Genomic DNA, 20,902 nt, shown 5'->3' on the forward strand with positions numbered 1-20,902 from the left:
CGGACCCACACGAGGTAAATTCTCTCGCCGAAGCAGCCCGGGCGTTTATGGCTTCGTTCCGGGGGGGTTCAGAGTGACTTTAACGCGCAGGCACTGAAATAAGCGATGTGAGATGGTTTATCACCAGAGCGTCTTCGTCTTCCACGTTTCCACAGAAAGAAGGTAAAACCCTGGAAGGTGAAACAGGCTTGTTACAAGTTCAAAAACATGAAGAGAAAATGCCCTGCTGGAGAGTGGAAAATAAGTAGAATGTGTCAGAGCACTTGTTTTCTGGAAAGGGAATTTTGGGAAGAGCTCCTTGCTCGCTTTTTATGAAAAACACAGGTTTTCATGTATAAAAAAATGTTGAAGCCTAAGTAAACCAAGATACCACTCACGTACACGTAGTTTCCAAAGCATCCAGGCTGTGCTAGCAATGATCTTGTTTTCCTTAAAAAAAAAGTAAAGCTATCCCCTCATGTATCTTGGCTCTACTCTTCTGTTTCCATGGGCATCGAGGCACAGGCTGACAAAGCCTGTGACGACGCTGTCATTTACACTTTGCACCCCGAGGCAGGGCTCTCTTGTCATGATACATAAATGACACATCACTAAAATTTTTGCCTCCTTCTCTTCTGGTCCGTCCCGACTTTTTTTTTTACTTTTTTTTCCCCCAAGTCTTTATCAAGTGTTTTTCTCATCTAAGAGGCCTTAGCACTTTGCAGAATATTAGAGCAATAGAATCCATTACAATTCAGCCAGTGGTTATAACCAGTAAACTGTGTGCTAGTTGATTTTATTCTGCCTATCAGTTTCTTAATATAATCCATATGTTTATATGTATTTTTGTCATATGCTTCTTCTTAATGGCAAATTAATGGCTATTCTTGAAGAATAGTACAAAACAGTCACGCTTGCACAATAAAGAAGAAATATGTTTTGGCAAAACAGCATGAAACAAACATCTGTGAGAGTATTTCCAGTAGGGCTTTTATTGCAATTTTCATCTCTAGCTCTGGTGCTGACAGCTGTAGTCTTGTAAAAAAAGGAGAAAGGTGGTAATCCTTTTGACTTCCTTAGCCTCACTTCAGAGCGCACCAAATCAAGCTTCCTAATCTAGTTGCCACAGATGAGTTAGATGAGGCATATGATAAAGATGTACAAGAATATAATAATTAGAACAGAAAAAGAGGCAGGGACATAGCATAACTTAGCAGAGAAATTATGTTAAATCTGGTACAGTGCAGAGAGTACATAAATCTTGAGATGCTTCTTGCAAAACAGCTTCAGCCTGTTAAAAATATCCCAAAGAGGGCTTTTAAACATTTTTAACAAGCTGGTGCTTTTTCTTCATTTTGAGGGCCTTGTTACTACACTCCCTTAACAAGATAGATTTCTTTGTCCATTCTTTATCTAGTTGAAGGATACCTGGCTGTTGTCATCTGGTGTGGCTGATCCTATTCACATAGCCAACTGCCATGCCTAAAAATTACTCAATATGTCTAGTTTAGAAGTAATTGCTTTAGCCTTTTAATAGTTAATACTGATATTGTATTTTACAAGTTCTAAGTACTATACCGCAGCATGTTTCCTATAGCTCCAGATTTCATCCTCTTTTTGAGGATTAGGAACGAGGAATATTAAGCAATGAGCAGAAAGTAATGATAAAAGCAACCTGATGTCTGTAGGTAGCTCTCCCAGCCCACTGGTGGCAAAGCTGCCATCACAGCACACAAGTCCTGGACCTCAAAGGCAATGATATGGCACGTGCACAGTCCTCTTTAGAGATTGTAGCCACAGAGATTCCTGATGTTGAAATGTGGCACCTCTCACACTCTGTAAAGTCTTATTGATACCTTGGTTCAGTACTGACTTGAGGAAGTGCAAACTTGGAATGACTAGTGCTGCTGCACATGCTTTTCTACAGATATGAATGCAACATTGGGTTTCTGTCTTTTGTTTACCTTGAGAGACATGCTCTGATCCTGGTTTAGGTGTTAGGAACTGACCAGGTGACACAGAAACAGGAATTAAACATGAGAAATCAAAAAACCCCAGCAGTCCACTCCTGAATATAGAAGTGACTCTCCTTTTCAGAGATGACAGGATGGACAAGGGGGAGAAAGAAGTGTCTGTCATTCAGCAAGGACAGCAAAGGATCCCGAAAGCAGAACAATGTTTCCATTGTTTTAACACAAGCTCCGCTTCTCCACTGAAAGATCCAAATGACAAGGACACTGAGGGTTTCTTTCTCTTTGCGGTTTGTTTCCCTAGTAACAAATACACAAGCTGTACTGTTAGAATACCATCCTTTTCCCTTTTTCTTTTTTTTTCTTTTTTTCTTTTAAGATAAAGACATGTCAAGGATGTATTCAGTGCTTTCAGTAGCAGGTTAGGGTTGTGTGTACGAATGAACCTCCATGATGTACTTAAAAGTACTGCCTGTAGTCCATTGACACAGTGAAATAGCTTGAAGCAAAAAAAAGCATGGAAGAAATTATATGCTTGCATTTTAATTTCTGTACTGTTTAGATTGTAAACTCTTAGGGCAGAGTCAGCCCTTCAGAATGATGCTCTGATCTTGATTAGCAAAGCAAATGTCATACTACTACTGCTACTAGATCCTGTGTAGTGCCCTAATTGTATCAGAATCATATTATCATTGATCATATAATGCACACCATTTTAATGGGACTAATTTTGGCACTGACAGCTCTTGCCTATGTTTTTGTTGTAAGCTCTGCATCATTAAACTTCTTTTAAAATATAATTCTCTAATAGGGGTGGGAGGTATTGTTGTTTCTTATTAGGATTCTAATCAAGGTTTATCATCTGCAGTTTTTGGAATTCACTGGGTTGCAGAAATTTAAGAGATGACATGCAGTCATTGTCTATATGGTTTAGGACATTAGAAATAGAACTGGTAGGTGAATTGTATCAAAAAAGATGAAAAGCCATTATGAAAACAGGCCCAACTCAAAGCATGACATGTAGGGGCAAGAAAGACCATTAAAGGCATCTAAACTGAGAAGAAGATACCAGGATAATTCCTTCCTTTGTTTCAGGATATAGTAAGTCTGAAAAGTTTGGAGACTTTAACAAAATTTTATAAATAGATTGGTCTTAGAATTGTCAAGATCTGTGTTCTGTTTAACGGAAAGAAGGCTACTGAAAGAGGGAAAAAAATCTTTTAAAAAAACCAACAAAAAACAAACCAATACAATATATGCTTATATGCTTGTCATAAATGTGAGCTTAGTAATGCAAAAAAAGGTTTGTTATGCTCTTTCCAGTTACTCATAGATAACAAACATTGTATTCTCCAATGTTCTCCAAGGAAAAGAAACAAGTGTCTACTTCTTGGGATATGGTGGCATCTGCCTTAAACAGTGTCATATATAAATAACTGTAAAGTTAATATTAAGTTTCTGATTACATAACATGAAAATATAACATTATGCATTAACTGACAGGCTAAGGGAATTGGGGCTGTTCAGCCTCGAGGAGACCTTAGAACACCTTTCAGTACCTGTAGTGGGCCTACAGGAAAACTGGGGAGGGGCTTTTCACCGGAGAGGATAGTGATAGGATGAAGGGTAATGGTTTTAAACTGAAAGAGGGGAGATTTAGGTTAGACATCAGGAAGGAATTCTTCACTATGAGGGCAGTAAGGTACTGGAATAGGTTGCCTAGGAAGGTTGTGGAAGCCCCATCTCTGGAAGCGTTTAAGGCCAGGTTGGACGAGGCTTGTGCAGCCTGGTCTAGTGTGAGGTGTCCCTGCTCATAGCAGGCAGGTTGGAACCTGATGATCTTGAATGTCCCTTCCAACCTTAATAATTGTCTGATTCTGTTATTCTAATTGCAAAATAGCTTGTTACTACATCATAAGTTATAGTGGCATTTGTCACAACATATTTTAGTTACTTGTCTGGAACTTTGTGTGTAGGGAGGTATTTCAGGTGAACAAACAAATTAGTACATTTTCATTTGGGATTACTTTTGAAACCAGTAGGAGTAAGTATTAGATTATACTACATATACCAATGTAAGACCTGCAAACACAGAAAAGGTGCTATTGCTTCAGTGGATTAGGGAATACCGAGTGCTATTATAATCAGCTGTCCTCAAATACTTCGACATCTCAAGCTATCCTCAAGCAGAGAATGGGCAGAGGAATTTGGGGGCTATGAATCAAATAGATTTGTGTCATGATTTTTATATGATGTAGATATCTGCTCATATACATGTAATTGGATGTGAGGTGGACTAAATTCTGCATCACCCAATGCTAGATACCTAATTCAGAGCTATATATATCCTATCTAATCAGAAGGCTGATATATATACCACTTGAGGGTGATTTGTCATCTGCAAAATCTGAATTGCTCTTTTTATCCCCACCATCACTGTGGAAGTGCTACATTTTTATCTTGTGTGACTTTTGAAATAGCAAAACTAGGCATTAACTAAACTTTTCTAATATTCAGACTGACAGATATACAACTGTCTTGCCTAAAGCAGGGAAGTTCACTAGGGAATTAGCCTGCACACAAGCCCTTTGAGCTTCAGCATGCCTTTGTAGCTAGGTTAAATTTATTTACTTTTCTTTTTTCCCCAGAATTTGCTTTTATAATACTTTAATATCTACTTTCAATAGAAAATCTAGACCTTTCACTTCAGGATAACAGCAGAAGGAGCTTTTAAGAATTCAGGTTTTCTTATATACCCCTTCTGGTCTTTAAACAAAAATATAAGGCCGATGAGAAGAATCATCTTGTTACAAGCACAGAATGATAATGGTGATGATAAAAACAAGGGACAGCCCTATTTATTCCTGAAAATTGGGGTTTTTTGTAGCTAATCTGGAGAGAAAAAGGCACCAGATCCATGAAGTTCTGACTCAAAAGCAGAGGCAGCTGCAGGGACTGTGAACAGCTACTTGCCTGGCTTGGTAAGTGAGGAAGCCCTGCAACTGGTTGTTTCTGCTTTTCCTGCTAGCTGTTGTTGAATTTGCAGAAAGTCTTTCAAGAAACTCAAAAGCAGCACAGTCAATTGTAGTGTGTGAATACATGTGTATATCTCTTTATATAAAATTATCAACAGTATTTTTCTAGTAGGTAAGTTTGTAACTACTCCATATGTGTATAGATCTGGCACAATCAGTTACCACCCCTGCAAAGAGGGCTAGGCTGTGCCTCCAGCAAGGTACATTGAGACTGTAGACAAGAATCAGACTTCACTTTACCACGAGACTGGAAATGGCACCATCAGTTTTCCATCTATTCACTCCTGGTAAGTAAATTACACAGTGCAGTGGAACATTTGACTCTCAATTTAGTGTGCAAACAGGAGTGGCAACACAATAAACCAGCACAACAACACATACAATTAATTGCACTTTATAACGACCGTAGCATTTTAAAGTGCAAAAGCAGATGCTAGCATCTATTGTCTGTATTTAGCAGCAAAGAAAGCAGAAGACACGTATCTCTGAAGCAAAACAAAAAGGTTGTTGAACAAAAAGAACTGCATAAGCTTTTTGGTGTATACATACAAACTATAAAATCCACCTTTACATAGGATTATCATCGGCTTCATGCAACTACAGACTCCTTGGCTAATGGTTGGCTAACTATTACTTACCTGAGTATTGAAACCTTTGCTTTGTGAGCTGTAGAAATCAGAGATTAATTTTCTGTTGATACATGTTTTGTAACACATTCTACATATGCTTGCCTATATATGCAAAACAGTTGGCTAAAGGTGTGTGTGTGGGGGGGGGGTCAAGCTTTTTTCTTTTCAGTTTGTTTGGTTGTTTTTGGTTTGTTTTTTTCCTTCCTCTCAGCCCTGTGTTTGTTTCTTGTCTTAAAACCTAGGCTTTTATTTCCATCCTCATTTTGTATGTCCAGATCAGGACATCCAGCACAAGCATATTCTATCATTTCACAGATAAATAGGGGCAGGGGGATTACAGTAATCATGTGGTACAACTCACTGCAAGATTGAAGCCATGTGACTGGTGATATTACTTGTCATTTAAACCAGAACATCCCTTAGGAAAATATCCTAGAACATCCTGTCTCTACAAATTGTTAATTCCTTCTTCCAGTTATTATTTATTCTCATTCATAAATACATACACCTTATTTCTCCCTTGAATGTATTTAGTTTTATTTTTCAGCTTATTTTTCCTTTATCTTTAAGACTGAGACAGTAGGACTCACTGTAGATGTAAGAGCAAGTCATCCTTTTAAGTAATAACATTTTATAAAGCACATTTTTCAATTTCTAAGTTTTTTCCTGTATCTCTTCTCACGTCCTTCTCCAAGTTATCAAATTATTTCATGAACTGTGGATTCCAGCATTGATTTTTGTCCCTGTCAAACACAGGACTGTTCTTTTTCTATTTAGACAGTCTGATTATCGTATCTTATCTGTTGGTTAATTACCAGCTGTTCAATTGATTATTCATTAATCTCTAAAGGCATTTCAGAATTGCTGTTCCCATTTCAAGAACATTAATATCTGCCAATTCCCACCTTTCTTTCTAAGCAAGGAGATTTGCAAAGTTTAAAGCCTAGAGGAGCCTCATAGAGAGGGAAACAAAATCTTTGTTAGTATATTACCTTCCCTGAATCCCAAATAGCATTTCAGATACGTCAGATACATTTCAGATACATCACTGAGTTTCATTTTCCTTTTTTTAAGTTGTAACAGCACTTCCCGTAACTTCATAGCAACATATAGTAAAGTTTCTCTAATAGCTTCAATTTAAACTAAATTTCAATATAACTGATTTTAAGATAATGTTGTACCTTTATTCTTTCATATATTTAAGATAATATAAGCAAAACGGACTTCTGGGCAGAGCAACATGGCAATGGGTTTAATAAAAATATTACACCACTCCACTAACACTATCTTATAACTGTTTTTAGATAACATAGCTTATACAATGCTAAGAAAATACATTTCTGTTACCATAAACCCACTATTAATCCAGCAGCCTCATAGCAACTTATTTGCCACTCTTTAATTTTCCCCACCTCTCTTTTTCTCTCTTTCTTTTCTCTCTGTCCCTCAAGTCACTTAGTTTTGCAAGCTCGTGAAGAGTGCAACTGAGTCTAAAGACTAGTTTTATTTAGAGGCAAGAAAGAAACATCACTTTTTTTCTTTCTTGATCAGCTTAGCTGTAAGAGTTTCATTTGTGGGTTGGAATTATTTATATATAAATTCTGTACCCTAACTACTGGATATTTCTGGGTTTTATTCTTTCCAATTCTATCTCAGTAACTAAGTGAGAAGCGAACAATCCGCTTAAAGCTGCTGAAGGATTTAGAGACAAAACAGCATGTAAGATTTCTTCAATCATGAAGATGTGCCTGGCACTGTACTGGCGCCATCTCGTGGCTGAAATTGTACTGTTGTTTTTTCTTATAACAGGTTGACTGTTCTTATCATCATCCCTACATAAATATTGATAAACGTATGAACTTCCTTTTTACCTTTTAATACAAGTGGGTCGAATGTTTCTGGCAATAGAGAAATAGGGAGAATGGTTAAAGACAAGATGAGCTCAAGCAAGCATTGCCTGTTTCCCGGAGCAACTCTGTCAATCACAGTATTTGGTTACCTCCTCCTCCATACTGTTAGAGAAGCCTCAGCCAGGCACAGCGAGAACAAGCGTCTGTTAGCACTTCTGAGTTCCACTCTGTGGTAATGGTGCTGTTCAGTCTTAAATTGCTGTGGCCAGTGAAGTAACTTGCCAATTCCTTCAAGAATGGCCTAGAATTTCTACCAAAAATATAAGCACGGATCGAGTGTTGTTTATTTTGGCAGCATTTTTTTTTTCTTCTCTAAACCAGATATTTTTCAGGTGATTGTCATTAAATAAAATGGTAGTATTTGAATGGAAGAAAAAATTATATACCTTTCAATTAACCTCTTCCTGCCATCCCTGAACTAGAAGTATATTTAGTAGCTGCCCTACTTTAACTGCTTGCCCACCCAAACCAGGATCTCTGGATAGCAAAGGACAAAACACACAGCAGAAATTACAGAAGTCCACCAACACCTGGACTCAGTGGCCACAGAGCTCACCAAGCCACCTGTTCATATCTCAGTTATGTCAGTTCATATTTTGGTGTATAGCATGACAATCTATTTTCTTCAAACTATGAAAAAAGCAAGTAATTCACTTTTGACACCTTCCTGTTGGCAGCAGGAAGGCAGTGAGCTGACAGAGGGTGCTGGATTTTCTGTTCTGTTGTGTATCAGCTTGTGTATTACTTGATAGAGCTTTTAACAGTCATATTAGAAATCACATTGATCTCTCTAAAAATATTGTCAGAGGTGCAAGAATGCAGAGATCAAGAGAATACAAATTACATTTCCAGAAACTGGCACAGAGTTGGCTACTGTGTGTGTGACAGGATGAGGCTAGCTGCATACATATTTTGGCAGTTCTACTGTGAAAGACTTATCCCTGATCCGTATGACATGGAAACAAAGGAAGACCCTGTTTCCAAGGAGTCACAGGCCCCAGCACAATATTCCTGGTAAGAACAGTCCCTCTTGCTGTGTCATAAAGAGCATCCATGATATCCAAAGGTGAATGACAAAGCAGCTTCACCTTGTACTGTAAGTGCCAAGCTGGAGCACAATCCATATCTAGAATTCCATTTTACACCCCCTGCAGACGTGCTCAGCAATCTGAAAAGAAGTGCAGCTTTGCAAGAATTGACACACAGTGAGTTAATATTATCAAAGTCTCATTCTTTCTGCTGAACATCATATGCATTTCATAAATCAAATTTGCTCATAGCTGAACTACAGTTTTATATCAATAATTCCTTACTAGATTTTGTAGCAGGAAAAAAATGTTTGTGTCAATTAAATGTGTTGCCTAGTCAGAAGGCACTACGCACACAGTACGTACCCACTGTGCTGTACAGCTACTGGGTACCCACTCTGTTCTGCTCTGGTACTTAGATGTTTGTCAAAATGTTTTCACAGCCACCAGCGTAGCTTGTACCCCAATGAGGAAGCACAGGGAAGACGAACAGGATGGCTGGGCTGTTGCAAAGGGGAGTAAAACCTTCTTTTCAACCACAGCGTGGTTAACATTTTAAATTACTGGAATGAGGATGAGATTAAGCCATTCAAAGATTATCTTACAGCTGCTCAGGGTAGCAGCATCCAGCATTAAGTATAAAAGTAACCAGGTGTATGTCACAGTATGCAATAACAATTACTTAAAATAAAGACACAAGTAATGCTGTTGCTTCACATTCTGCAGTGCAGCAGGATTGGGGGTTGACTAGCAATATAGGGATGAAATGCAGAAATCGCAATGCCATCTCACTCTGCATCTAAATTTTTGAGAGTGTGGCACTCAGGTGTAACTTATCCACACTGCCCGTGGGTCACAGACTTCAGCATCTTTTTCTGGGTCAGCATATTAAAAAAAAATGTTATGCCAAAGCTGGCATACTGTGCAACATAACTTTGAAAGGTGAACTTGCTCTTTGCTTTTTTGAAGCTCATTTTGCATCCTGGGTTTGCTGTTGTGCTCTCCTGTATCTTTGTCAAGACCCTGTTCAACCATCCTTTTTTTTTTTTTTGCAAGAGCTTAAAAAACATCCATGTTTCAGTGCCTCATTTCTGAGGTGTCTCAAACCTTTAGGCTCCACAAAACAGCCACCTCTGCATGGCTCAATGAGGCACAGGACTGGGCCAAACCAATGCTCTGTCAGGAGCTCACAAGTCAACGTCACTCACATTTAATAAGAAAAGTGGTATCTGCTCTTTTGTCAGCTCAAGGAATTCTAGAGCAGACAGTACCTATCTGAGCAGGGTGCAAAGCAGTGTATGGAAACCATTGCAAAGCCTGCAGAAATAACTGTTGGAACCAGCAAGATCCCCTCAGCGTTAGCATCCAGAAACTTCCTGCAAGGTATTTCACTTCTGCTACAAACAAGACTTTGCAATTCCTTGGATAATACTACAAGAGAGAAATAGAGTCACATACAAGCAGGGGTTTTAAAACACAGCAACATTTTAGTAAAGTTCATTTTTCATGTTGTCAAATGACAACACTGGTTTCTTTCAGTCCTTTGTCTTTGAACGTTCTTTTGATACTTTTGTCAGTATGTATGAAGAGGGGTGGACAGGTACAGAAACGTGAAGAACAGATTGTACAAAGTTTGACAATCAGAAATAGATTAATAATAATAATTAATATTTATATTCAGAGAGTACCTGAAGCTTCACCTTGCTTTTCTGCTTCATTCCCTAACATGGTGGTGTGCTTTATTCATAGGTAGTTGGAATTGCTCAGACCTACACCAGAAACTGGGGAAAAAAGGGAAGAATTATCAATCAGTCCCCAAGCAATGAATTTTTGTTTAATCCTTATTTCTACTGCCTTTTCCATTCATTCTGCACAGCCACTGTAAGGCTCAGCCTGCTTTAAAGAAAAAAAAAAACCAAACAGACAAACCACCAGCCCTCCCTCCCCCAAAGCCTAAAATAAAAGAACCACAGAACCTACCTTGTAAAACCAGAAATCATTCACCAAGAATTTCAGAGGTATGCTCCTGTTCTAAGCTGTCGCTAGGTGAGGTTTTGGAACTATAATTCTAGAGGATTTATAAAATATTTTTCAGAACGCTCTAGGTTTTATTATTCTAAATTTTGCCCTGTACTGATCATGTTTTAATGATCATTGTTGCTCAGTCAGGCTTTTATTTATATAAATAACATTCATGGCAACTTTCCTCCAGCAGATGGCACAACTAAAGATCACAATCATTCCAACAGTTCTGTAATTACTGGAATAGGCAGGAGAGCTTTGAAGCACATTTTTTCATGGATTTTCGTGGAGGCAAGGTTTCTAGTGGGAGGCTGAATAAAAAGTATTATTTCAGCTTTTCTGGGGCCAATTTTATCTCTCTTCTTTTTCCTCACCGAAGACTACATAGCCCTGCTGCTGAAAAATTTCACCCGTGAACAAAAGTAATAGCAAATCATGCACAGAATGGCTTTTGATTTCTAGAATATAGGGTGTCTGCATGAAGCATGCAGGCAAGTAGCTCAAGAAGAATGAAAGCTGAGCCCTTAAACAGGAACAGCACAAACTATGGTGGTGCCAGGAAGGGCAGCCTGTACAGCAAGCAGGGCTTCATTGTTTGTACCTCTGCAGTAGCTGAAGGCTCTGGACTAATGTACTGTACTATTTTAGACCTGCAAAAATAAGCAGTGCAAGGTATAAGCAAGTAAGAACTAAAGGCCTACATTCTCCTCTTCTTCTTTGAGCAGGCCTTCCTCAGCCCCAGGCAGTCCAGAGATAGTCTAGGCCACCACATGTTGATACCTATCAGCAGGGGTTGGACCAGGTGACCTTGAGATATTCCTTCCAACCTGATTTTATCTATGGTTGCCTTCATTAGCCGGCTGTACACTTGACAAAAGCTAGCATCTAATTGCAAGGAATTACAAAGAGTTCTTATGATGGGCTGCCTGTTCTCCAGCTAAGGCTGGGCATTAACCTGACACTAGACGAACCTTTAAGTCTGAAATTAATAAAAATTAAAACAAGGAAATAACAGGAGACAACAAAATGGAAAATGGAAAAATCATTGCAAGAGGATACCAGGGAGAGCACTTATGATTGTGCCTGTTACTTCTTGAAGGAGACAGGGCACTGGATTAATCCAGTTTTTGGGCTGGTGTAATAAAAGCAACATGGCATTGGAAAAAAACACCCACCAGCATTGTAACTTCTGCTGACTCCCAAGTCCTGGAACTGACAGCCTGTGGTTTAGTTGCCAGCAGGATATAGGACTTGTGTTTATAGGAGAGCACAAGCTAGGTTTACATTACCTGTTTTCCTCAAGCTTTTTAGAAACTAGCTAGCTCCTCACTGCCTAAGTAGGTGCAGAGGGCATTCAGATGTACTTATTATCCCTGAACAGGCCATACAGAGAGTTTGTAATTTTTACTAGTTCACCTGAAGATTATTTTATTCTTAAGACATTACACAGGGCATGGAAGGGTACACTCCAAAAGAAGCACAAAAAGTGTTTCTCCCTTCTCCAAACTCAAGTACAGTTGGCAGGCAACAGCAAGGCAGGATCCTGTAATGCAGTCCCACTTCTTTTTACAGTGAAAATTACTAGATGCTCAAGTGATTCATACATTCAAGTAAACCCAAAATAAACACATGGTAAATTTCAATAATTTAACACAAATATCATCATGAATCTATTCTCAGTGCAAGTGAATGCAAAGGCAATACTTGAATATCCTGAAAAAGCACCTTAAGAGTTGAAATGGACTCTCTTGGTTAATTAATTGTTATCTTTGTGTGAGGAGGTGTGTGGCAATTTGCAGATAGAAATGTTTATACAAGAAATGCCACAGACTTCATTGCTGCTGCCCGCAAAAAACTCCTGGGATATAATTACCACCTTCAGATAATCTCTGTTGCACGCTCAAATTTCATTCATTCAAGAGCATTTTCTTCTGAGACGTTTTTGTTTTCTAGTACCTGTTTGGATTTTTTTTTTTTTTTCCAGAGATTCCATTCAGTAGCTATCGTGGGCATGGCAATTTATTCTGAAAATGGTTGTATTTGTGTTGAGTATGTTTATCCTTTGAACTACTTAGCTTATATGCTTGCTGTTAATAAACTCAAGTTAGTTCGGTAAAAGGCCACAAGCTACTGTGTCACAGCTCGTACTTTGAGCAACAGTTTGATCCATCTTAAGTGGAACTGTTGCCAGATAAATGTTTCCATGGGGCAGTTGCCCCGTGTTACACCTTGAAAAGAATCAGGCTCCCAGGACATATGGAACAGTTGCAGGGAAGGAGATTTAAAGAGAAGAATAAGGTGAAAAATTACAGGAGCAATTGAAAGCTGAGACACAGAAATATTATCCTATCCAGTCCCTGGAAGCCATGAGCAACACTGAAAGGTCATTTCTTTCTCCCTCAACTTTAAAGCATTTTTTTGAATGGAAAGCAATTTTCTTAACAGAAGTACAAAAGGAAGTTATAGTCCGAAATACATGCGTTGAATCAGCCACTTTCAACTGTCTGCATCTTGAAAGGAGGACAAATTATTTGTTCCTTATTCATTTATTTGGCACTGTTGAAAATCTGAAAATAGCTAATGTTATTAGACAGCACCACAGAGCATTTTTGGCTCACCAGATACTTTTAAAAGAGCAACGACTACTCTTATTTGCTTTTCCCCTCCTGGGAAGTTTCAGGAAAATTCCAAACTAGATGTGCAAGTGCTGCATGACTGCCACTGGACCTCTGTAGCCTGTCCCTTCAAATAACTGTATTCACACTGCAGATCACTAAGATTATTTTTTTTAATGAATGCACAAAATATTTGCTACACTTGAGCAGTTTTCTAAAAATAGTTTCTTCCAAATTAGGGGGCTCTTGATGGCTGTCACCATAATACATAAAGCAAAAAAAAATCTGTTCTGATTTATCTCTCTATTAACTCCATTGTACAAAACAAAGTTAGCAAAAGCAAAGGTGCTTGCCAGGTTTTTATTGCTGTCTCACAAGGAAGTGTCATTTGCCTCGCTAAAAAAGCTCTAATAACTACCAACAGTTCTCACAAAAAAAAACAAACAACAAAAAACCAAAATAACTCCAGCTGATTTCAGAATTAAAGTTGGAGTGAACTCTGCTTCCAAATGAACTTAAAGAGTGGAAAAGGGAGGAAGATCTGATCAGTCACAGACAAGGCATTGACAAGCAACTTAATTGAGTCTGCACCAACAGGAAAACCCATGAGATGAAGTGAGAGGGACAGGGAAGAAAGGATGGTTCTGTGGAGGTACCTCAACAGGAGGAACAGCATTAAGGACTGTGCATGTTGAACACCCTGTCCCTCTGCTCCCTGTGCCACCCATCCCAGCTCAGGTCAGCTTTTCAAAAAGAGGCTGTTCCATGGTATTGAGTAGAAGGTGGTTTTCACTTGCATACACCAATACAGCTGACTGGAGCCTCAGGTAGCTGAGAATGACAAGTTGCTTCTCTCCAGCACTGCAGAAAATTCAGCCTCTTGAATATTTTCTTAAAGCATTCCATAGGACTAAAACATGAAAACCCTTTAACATTAAATGCTTTCTACTGCTACAGCAACTGACAACAGGCTCTCCACAACACACACACACACGAAGTCAAATTGTTTTGAAGAGCTTAACATCTGACTGCTAATTAGATCTCCTCGGGACCATTTTCTAGAAGATAAAGGGAGCATTGTGCACAAACACATCCCCACCAGCTCCTGGCAGTGCCTGCCTACCTTTTTCCCTGCCTGCACACCCCTGCAGCCAGCCACACAGCATTTGTTTCTCCATTTTTGACAACATGCCAACCACGAAGGGAATGCAGCATAGTAGTCTATCTGTTTTTTTAACTAAAACATAGCACTTTGTGTTCTCTACACAGGTCAGACCTCTTCCACTTTTTTTCCACCACCCTCTCAATTGGATAGGAAACAGACAGTCCTTTGCTAGAGCTGATAGGCTCCAAGGACAAAATGCTACCACAGCAACAGCTTCCTAATCAGCTCCCAACTGTAAATAATCTTGTGTTCCTTACTTCCTATACAAATTGTGGGTGATATTTATACAAAAATATGTGATTGCTCCACTGACAATCAGTTTGACATATGTTGATTTGCTGTCATCTAGCAAAATATGTTGCAAAGTTACTGCCTATAAATAATTGCTGTCAATGCTGTAGTTGCCTGGAACTTGTTACTAGGACAAGTCTGCTGTGGAGGCTACTCACCAAAAGGTTTCTTGTAAAAGGCACAGACACCAGCTCTACAATCACTAAGTGCAATGTACAGGTCCTTCAGGAAAGTGCAGTTAAGATCTACAGATAAGGCGATGTCACACATTTACAGACCAGCACCACAAATAACTTGACCATGTGTTTACAGTAATTTTATTTACAAGTTACCACATGACACCTGTAATACTACAGCTTTTATAACACCATTAGCAGTGAAATAAGTAATGTCTAAGAAGAGTAGGAGGCAGCAGAGAAAAAAGTGCACAGATAATGCAGGAAAGCTATTCGGTTGTAACTAAAGTAGGTATTTTTCTACAGACTTTGAAGTAGGGAGGAATATACATGTTAAGAACAAGTTCTTCAGCCCTGTTAGTTCTACAGCATTATAATTTATGTAGAGTGACGCTTCAACATGATGACCTCTACACACTAGCAGTCAAATTGGGAGATAAACTGCCTTAATATCTTGCCCTTTTGAGCACCCAGAAAAGACAAACATAGCTTCTCTCTTTCAAGGGAGAGTTATCCAGGGCTGGTTTACTTGCAGAGCCAGTAACTGCTACTGAGGGGTTGGAGGGACAGAAGTTAAGCCTAGAGAGTTCCCATGCATTGGATATTGCCTGTGTGGTCTTATCTGGTCTCCAGTTAAGCAGTTGGTGAGCAAAACCAGTTGCAGCATTCCACAAATCATTTTACAGTGCTATGAGCTAGTAAGGCTGAGCATGGCTTAGCAGAATCCCAAACTCAAGCAGAGAAAAAAGCCCTTCCATTCTGTTATAACCCTTAGCTCTAATGATGCTGGTGTTGAGCCTGGGCCTTTCTCAAAGAGGAAAAATGCAGAGAAGTAATTCTGGAAAAACACTTCTAGATCTAGATGTGCTCTGATTATAAGACTCAGAAGAAAATAAGCTTAATGCAGCATCAGATGCAACCCTTTTCTACTTCAAAGTACAGCAAGAGCTTCCAGAAAGCACAAAATGTGTTATTCAGGAATTATTTTTTTTTCACTCCCCAGACACCTTTAAAAGCCTGGAGTAACTGTCAATGCACACAGTCCATGCTAGTGGCAAGTGCTGGGAAGACAATGAAAATAAAGGCTGCACAGTAATAATTATTTCCACTACTAACTACACACAGGATATATTGCTTTTGGTACAATGCCATTTATTGTCACAAGAAAACAAGTGATTAAGTTGAGCACACATGAATTATGCAGACCTTTGCCATGCTGGAAAAACAGCATATTATACTTAGAGAAATGTCACCAAGTCAGCTGTGAAAACAGCTTAATACAGTTCTCCCAAAATACCAAACATACCCTCAAAAACATGTTTGTAAATTAAGTTTAGCTACAAAAGAATGCTTAAGAAATTACCACAAGTTGGTTTTTTTCCTTAATCCTCACACTGTTGTCTGCAGTGCTGCGCTCCTGCCACATGTGAGCACAAAACCAGAATTAGAACACGTAGCTACATTTTCATGTACTTTTAAGAGTGTCAGCTGGCCTGTAAAACTTCGTGTTTCCTCCATCTCTGTGGGATACCTATTCAAAAAGCCTCCAAAAGTATATACCTGTACAAGATCTAACAAAAAAGCCTTTTAAAAACATAGAATGCATTAAAAAGTCTAAAGTTCGAACTTTTCGGTCCATGATGTTTCAACTACAAGTTATAGTATTTGTGAACTTTAATACTTCCAGGAATATAGAAAGGTATTTTAGTCAAAATTTCCTCTGAAGTACAAGCTATTGAAATAAAAGGTGAACTAGGTGAAAGGCTTGACTAAAAAAACCTTCCCCTGAATTGCTCAGCTCATTTGTGATATAATCAGTTCGGTCAGTCTCAAGCAAAAATTTTGAAAATTCAGCTTTTTTGCATTTGCAATTTTAAGGCAGAAAACCATCTTCAGAACAAGCCATTTAGCCCTGGATCTAACAAAAAACCCCAACCCTAAAAGTTGCATCTCAAGCCTTTTATCAATAGCAATCTTAAAACATCCCACTCCCTTGCAGCTTTGGAGATTTTTTTTTTTTTTAATTATTTTTTTTTAAGAAAAGCCTAAATTTTGCAATTTAGATGTGCTGAAGCCTGTATAGCGGGCAACAATGGAAGACATTTTCCACTGTTATTTCTGGGTTGTGTATTCAAAGTCAACATGACAATCACAGGTGGAATTACCAGATCTCTACACTGCACAAGGCTGCAGTCAGTGCCATCCCGGGCACCGCAACAACCCTCAGATATGCACAGTTTCTTCCCAAAGCCAGAGCTGTGACCAACCACCCAGGAGTCTGGATCTGGGAGGATGCCTGGATCTGGGAGGCATAGCTGAGTCCTTGACTCAGCCTTACAGAAGGAAAAAATAAAAAAGCAAACAGAAGTTGAGCTGTGAGACTGTAGGTAATCTACAGCCTTGTGAGATAAAGTAAGAACAAAGAAGTGAAGTCATGGAATCAGTCACAGCAGACAAAGGACTTCGGAGAAAAATACCAACATGGTAAATGTAAAGCCCCGAGGAAGAGAAGCCTTGCTGGAAGAAAGTAACTCATCAAGATCAAAGGTCAGCCCCGTCCAAACAGCAACAGAGGAGACATGGTATTCCAACCAACAGCTAATGCAGTCGAGTGCCATGCAAACTCACCAAAAGATTCACTATATAAAGGAAAGTGTTTTTAAACTCCATATTTTTCAATGAGAAAATGCTGCAAACCCAACATGCTGTCAAGGTATTTCTTGCTCTTTTCAAGGAAATCAGAAATAGAATAATTTAAGACTCCTTTTTCCAGCCTTCACATATGCTACCTCTGTACCAAGTAAAAGGAAAAACTAGAAGGATCCCATGTTTCTCCATCACAGTAATTAGTTAAGATGGAAAGGGAAGGAAATTTAAAGAAAATGGGCTCCGTGTGTGTTTAGAGGAAGATGAGAGGCAATTTTAGGGAAGTATCAGTAAGCTTTCAGTATTCACAAGATAATTAAATGTTTAGAATTAAGAGAGAAAAGTTTGAAGGAGGGACTGTTTGACTTCAGGCAGAAGTTCCCAACAGCAACAAAGAAACCAGTGGAATAGGGATCCGTGCCACATCTTAGCCAAATGCATTGTTCCTTTCTGTTCCTTACATCTCCTTTTCTTTCCAGAAATCCACATACGGTTACCAGAGCACATGCTGTCCTTCCGAGAGAAAGTTTCAGGAGACCTCCCAGCTTTCTTGCTTACCACCTCACTGGATTTACATAAGTTTAACAAACAGCACCAGTAGTCTGTTGTTTAGTATCAAAAAGTGCACAAATCCCATAAAAGATTTTTGGAACAGGTAGGACTTTTCAAGACACACTTTGAATAGAAAAACAAAGACAAAAGTGACTGAAAAAACATAGTTCTGGAAAACACCTGAAGTACGAGTGCGAGTCCAAGTCAGTGTGAGTAATTTATAAAGGGGAAAGATAAAGGGGTTACAGAACAATTCTCATCTGACTTCCAAGTTTAGCCTTCACATGAACACTGCATGAGTGGGGCCACGTTTCTGATAAGGGATGTGAACACTGGCCACCTCTAAGACTGACGAGCACAAGGATGTTCTGCACTCACCAGAGCCGCTGTCAGAACTGGCGTTCAGGCTCTGGAACTCTTCTGAAATAAGCTGGAGTTCCATGCAGTGAAAAGATAGCCATCAACAGACATGGCATGTATTGATGTGATGAAGTTTCTAAGCCATCCACACATCTCAGATGTTTTTCTTATTTTTCAAGCTTGTGAAGTGCTAGGTATATGCACTTTAGTAGAAAGAATAAATGGAAATGAAACGTGTGCAACACAAGCTGGCATCTTTGGTCTGCAGAGAAAGTCCTGGGGTTAGAGCTCTACAAAGCTTAATTCCATCAAACCTACACCAGTATCTCTTCCAATAAACAGGGCTTGTACTCAAAAGCTCCTCACAAGCCTTCATGAGTTAGCATGCAACATCTCCCCCAGAACAGGCAGCTGGGTGTGCAGGGGCTCTCAGTGGAGCAGACCAGCCCACACAAACCCACACCCAGACACAAGTGCCCTTCTCTGTCTCTGACTCCAGCCATTTAAGATTGCCTGTTATACCTAAAGCTTATAGAGAGGATCAGTGTCCAATTTTGGTGAGATACAGAAATATGCACTATATGCTAAACTAACTGTACTTCAACAACAATTACAGGAGTGTTAAGTCAATCAGTATATCATCAAAACCCCTGAGAAGCTCCAGTGCAGTGATGCCCTGAAGCACACACTGCTGCGAGTGCAGTGCTCTGCTAGGGGGAACAAAGAAAGTGAGAGGCAGCTGCAGTCATATAAAAAGTAAGAATGCCCATAAACCTTCATATGGCAAAAAATAAATTCTGCAATATTCTGGGGAAAAAAATTACATACTCTGCTGTGAAAGCCAAAACAGGGATGGAGAGATGAGTTTTGACAAGCCAGTTCATGGAGCTATTACAGACCTGTCAGTTACGTCTAAGCTCTCTTCAGTTTCAGGTCACATTTTCTATGTTCTCATATTAATTAGAGAAGTTTCTGGCTGCCATTATCCAGCTACATCTTTTAAGAGTTCAGTTCTTTGGCACAGTGTGATTTTAGGCTAAAAAAAACATATCTAGTAATTAAAAGCCCATTACAGTGATGTAAGCTTACTTGCATTTTTGCTCCAGATCTCAAACCCTTGGCCTGACAGGAACCTTTCTGTAGTAAAATGAAAACATTTGGTTTCTAAGGATTGTTCCAGTAATTATTTCCAAGACTTCACAGGAGCAGGGTGAGAGCTACAAGAGTATCAATATAAAGAATGTCTAAAATGCCTCTGAATTATCAGATACACTGCAATCTATTTGCCTTTTTCTGTGCTCAGTAGTTCAAAACACTGATCATTTCATCACTTTCTTGCACCAAAGACAAAACATTTCTGCTTCTCTCTAAAAAAAAATCTCACCTGTGGTTTTGGATGGCTTTCCTCATTTAATTTCAAGCTGGTATAGTCAAACAGTGGAACAAGCACACTGGAGTTTTTACAAGGATTAAATGTAGGCTACTCACTACTGCAGTGTTCAAGTGAGTCTTTTTTAGATAAGCTGATGTAATACACAGCAGTGTGCTCATGGTTTATAAAACAGCAGCTCATTTTAAAGCAAAATTCCAGTAATTTTATATATGCACAGTACTATGCTGATTTGGTAATACAGGGACACAATTTAATGATTTTCTTTGCATTTGTTTTTACAAGATTCAGATGCCAAAAACAAAACAGAACATTAAGTTACCTGATTTAAAAAAGAAAATCACAGACGTTTACAACATCAAAAGAATAAGACGAAATATAAACCTTTGCTACTTACAATTGATCTATACAGATTAACCAAATCACAAATCTGTCACAATATAAACGTTTAATTGTTACAATGAATAAGAACATACAGAAAATGATTTTTTATAAAATCTTCCTTTGCTTTTTTTTATTTTAAACTTACCATTAACTAAATTAGCTATGCAGGACTTGTGGGGTACATGACTAAGAAGGCACCAACAGTACAAAGCAAAGACAAAGCAGTTTGAGTATTTTAAGAGTGCTCTACACTGATACAACACAAGAAAAGGCAACAATAGTAAGTAAACCAGCTGCAACCTTTAGAAATTTGTCCTAGATTTACAAAGGTAGTCCAACTTTTACATTTCCTCCAATGTTTCACTTAGTTTGATCACAGCACATGCTACAAAAACCATTGTAAGCTACACTTTACTAATGTGCACTTTTCACTAATTTAGTGTCTTGATTTCAATTGTTAACTAAACCATTTTGAACCACAAATGTATTTAAAACTTAGTAAAAGGATTGTTTGGACTTTTTTGTTTAAACCACTGCATTTACAAAAATATTTCCCCTAAAATCTGGGATTGCTTGAAGACATTGCTGTACAAATATAAAAGTACTATGCAAGGGACCAAATTAATGAATATATGGTGTGTATGTATAGACCTATATTTATACCATATCACTGTGCTGTAACAACACAATAAATTTATCAATAACCAAGGACTATATAAACTACACTAACATAAGCAAATATATATTAAT

The sequence above is a fragment of the Chaetura pelagica genome, unplaced genomic scaffold, assembly GCF_000747805.2.
Source record: "Chaetura pelagica isolate M959 unplaced genomic scaffold, ChaPel_1.0 scaffold45, whole genome shotgun sequence".
Lineage (NCBI taxonomy): Eukaryota > Metazoa > Chordata > Aves > Apodiformes > Apodidae > Chaetura > Chaetura pelagica.